The following is a 4,365-nucleotide window of genomic DNA, read 5'->3' as shown; positions in this document are numbered from 1 at the left end:
TAGTAGTAGTAGTAGTAGTAGTAGTAGTAGTAGTAGTAGTAGTAGTAGTAGTAATAGTTGTTGTTGTAGTAGTAGTAGTAGTTCGTAATCGATACGGAATCGAATCCTGTTTTTGTGGATGGAGATCCCCTCTTATAGAAAACATAAGACAAAGGTATATTCATGAACTGACTGCAGATGCTTATGTCTTGGATAGTTTCAGTAACAGTTTTACGGCACTTGCAACATAATAAGGTCATATCAATTCCGAAAGTTAGGGGTATTACGAGAAAGTAAAAAACACAAAAGAAGAGGAGCGTAGAAGACGATAGATGTTTGATAGAAACAAAGGAGCGAAACATATCAGAGCACCCTTCAACCACCCACATGAAAGGAATAAATGTCATGCCACAGAAATGGATACAAACACGCAGTCGTACAGAAACACATTAGATTTTTTTAAAGTGAAGTTATCACCATACGGTACATTAAAATTACCGAATCCTGGGTGATTTAAGAAGGGGGAGACTTGGACAGACGATAAACTTTGTTATATTATTTATAAATCTCTTCGATTCAGAGTTCAAAGAAAACAACAGCAGTGCCGAATACCATGTGATAAACTGAGCCCACTTTCTATCTGGGGTATCACATTTTGTCTGTGTGATGTTAAGTAAATTCAACTTATAATGATTTGTGTCCTGATGCGGTGGAATCGAGTGCTCGTCAATGTTTAGGCATATGGAGTTATTTATATCCTATTTATTTGTCTTTCTTTGATTTTAAAAATGCCATCTATTTTGAATAGAAGTCGAGATATTTGCAATTGAAGAAGGTGTGTGTGCGGGGGGGGGGGGGGGGGGCTAGCCTGTTTTCTGAGGAAAAAATTTGTGAAATAATGGCCACTAAAGTTGGTAACTTCTATAGCTTGAGAGTCCTTGAAAATTGAAATTTTACATTGTACCATTAATCAATATTTTTCAGTAACATTCACATGGAAATATATTTATATATGGAAAAAAAAGGTTTCGATTCTTAAAAAGTATAATTCCACAAAAATTGCCAAATAGGTGGGAAGGTGGGGTGTGATTTCTGTTTCTTCGAGTTTATTATTTTGACAAGCGCCTGATTTACCATGATGCCTCACATTTGGTAGTAGCCCAGACGAGGACCACTGAATAATCGTACATTTTCCTTACGGACTTTGGGTTGTTACATACATGAATAATGTGGTAGTATTAAAACAATGTTAGTGTAACCGATTGGAGCCATTCGTGTCTTGATTTCAACACCAATTTTCACTAAAATGTCAAAGTAACATGGTAATTAGTAATGTTCACTTTTCTATCCTTATGTTACTCGAGAAATCCAACACTAAGAGGATGTGGGATTTTTGAGAGTATACGAGCAGAGAAATTAATGTAGAAACATGATCGTCGATGTCTGCTTCAGATCTGGCGCAGAATGTTGGTGAGAATTCCAAAAGTAATTTAGAACCAGCCGCACAAATTCATTCAGTGGAGACGCAGTTCGATTTAAGTTGCTAAATCGTCTAACCTGTTATCAAAATAGCTATTACCGCCCCTATTAATTCCTTTTGTTCCCTTCCCACACTTCATATCATGAAGTGGCTATTTACCTCCAACGAGATTGTTCCAAGTGTCAAATCGTGTCTGTTTCATCGACAGCACCCGAAAAAAGTCAATAACAAATTACCAAGTGTCTTTGTTTTTTTTAAGTGAACTGCGTAGAATATTCTTGTATATATCAAGCGACCAAACTAGAACTATCCGTGTTTTTATTTTCGTAAAACATATGCCTAATCAATCTATTGTTTTAATTATTAATTTTTTAGTTAGTCCCTTTTTAGATATGTTTTTGGCTACTCTACTATATTGATGTTAACCTAATTTCGTTATTTACTTTTGACAAAAGCAGAACTCGAAACCCTGTAAAACAAAACAAAAATAGCCTTCCTTGTAACATAGTCGTAGTTTCTGACACCCATCACCCTGCTAGACCAACAACTTTCTCAAGCATTTGTTTAAAACTCTCGCACTGACAGAGGAAACTTTAACCCTATCCGTACACGTGCTTTACTATAATATCCGTACGACGTGGGGAACTCTGTGCCACCACTTTCAAAGAGGAAATGTACTCGTTAATCCGATCCGTACGCTCTGAATATCAGTCTGTTAAAATGTTTTTTTGAGAAATAATGAAAGTTTCAAAGAGATCGTCCTACTAGAAGTATTCTTAAATGTGAAGAATACAATCCCGGGAGTACAAAATGACCACAGGGCGTACAGATAGGGTTAGGTTCCTAGATATAGATCAGGATCTTAAGCTAAAACTTGGCCGGTTTTAGGGACAAGCAGGCTTACCAAGATTTCGGGGGTTTCCAGAAATCTTGGCCTACACCAAAAAGTGGGCACTGCCCTACCTATAGGAGAAGTTTAGTTTCATTGGTGTATATATTTGTTTGGTTATAGAGAAAACTCTACTTGTATTTTAAAGAAACTGAACAAGGGGCAAAAACTTTTCCTTCGATTTTCTCAAAACAGCATTATTGGGGAAAGAACCCTTGTGCTGAAAACAGACCAGTTAGGAGCTCGCACAGGACGCCCAAGAGAACCAGTCTCACGGGATAATGTGTAGAGAAGCCCAAACCACGTAGATAGAATTGTCTTAATTTCCTCATTTATTGTTAACCAAGCGACTCTCTCTGTGCCATAGACCCTTCATTTCGTTACAGAAGAAAACAACAAAAACAAAAACAAAAAAACCGATGTAAACCTTGGTCTGTTTCAGGACTGTCTGCCTCACAAAAAAGCAATTCCCTCAAAATGAGTCCTATTTGTTCACATTTGTGATCTTCTGTGGAGTGCAGTCATGTGTGTCGTGCATGTTCGCTGGCTGGGCTAACACATAATCCACTTTACCTTGCAAGGGAGCGCATTCTAGAAATTCTACATCATGTGGGCGACAGTGGTTGGTTTTGTTGTTTCTTTTCTCTAAGGGAGAGAATCTTTCGAAATGCATTTTTTTAAACTGCCTAGTCAGCTCATCTGCAGCAAAATTTTCTTTCTTTCTTTTTCTTACTAGTACCGTATTATTATTATTATTATTATTATTATTATTATTATTATTTTGTATTAAGTAAAAATTGAACTTGCGTTCAGAAGTTTCTCCTGACTGGTCATTATACATGTATTCCTAATAAAAGAAGTGCTTTGATGTGATGTTGCGCTCCCCGTGTACAAAGTCAGGAATCACACACACACACGCACACGCATATATATATATATATATATATATATATATATATATATATATACGTACACACACACACACATACACACAGCAAGGTGCGTGCATGCATATATGCATATACAACAAACATACAATACACACAACACACACAGAAACACAGAATTATCTACAGCAATACATACAGCCCAGGCCTCCGTCACAATGACATAAACAAGACCCACGGACCAAGAGTACTCTTGAAATTAAAGTCATAAACCTAATATACGCACAGGCACCTCTTATGAGATACTTGTTCACCAAATTTTAAAGAGTAGAACTGAAGCGAAAGTCTTTTTTGGATGGCCAGTGTTTTTGGAAAGCGCAGCTGACTTCACTCCACAGCATGGGAAGAACTATAAAAAGGAAGCTAATCACGGTAGGATGCACAATTCCACCTCGGAAGGGCGCTACTCTTTAACAAACGCCACCTGATAACGGTATTTGTTTTAGTAAGGATCTTACGGCACTTGCAACAAAATGTAGGTCAGATAAGTGCCAAAGAGAGAAAAAAAACACAAAAAGGAGGGGAGATAAGGGCGATAATTGTAGTTGTTTAATAGGAAAGAAGAAGCTAACCACACCGGAGCACCCGCCAGCCACCTAAAGATAAGGGTATCAATCACTGTTAAGACAAAACAGTTTGAATCTCATAACAATCTCTGTTACATACAGATAGGCTGCCTTTTTACCGCAACAATTTATGATTGACGCCAGAAGCCACAATCTCTAATGCTTGCGAGGAACTTCATAACCACTTTGTTCAAAATATGAAGGTCCAGACGACAGTCTTACATGCGGTGACAAGCTCTCGTGCGATGCTACCTGTGAACTACTTCATAGGCAGCTCCTATCAAATGAAAAGTAGCCATTTCGCTACCTCAGATTTGCCAAGTTATGTCTGCTCCGTACTATTTTGATTTAGTAGATAGAACATATTTGATTCCTGACGTACTGATCTTAGTAACTCAAAACAGCCAAAAATGTCAGACGTGTTTCTAGGGTAGCGATTTGATAGTTTGCAAGGAAAGAATAAATACGTCTTTTTGATCATGTTGGACTATAGACAAGATGACC

This window comes from Aplysia californica, unplaced genomic scaffold, assembly GCF_000002075.1.
Source record: "Aplysia californica isolate F4 #8 unplaced genomic scaffold, AplCal3.0 scaffold00002, whole genome shotgun sequence".
NCBI classification, from domain to species: domain Eukaryota; kingdom Metazoa; phylum Mollusca; class Gastropoda; order Aplysiida; family Aplysiidae; genus Aplysia; species Aplysia californica.
Note: the sequence above shows the minus strand (reverse complement) of the source record.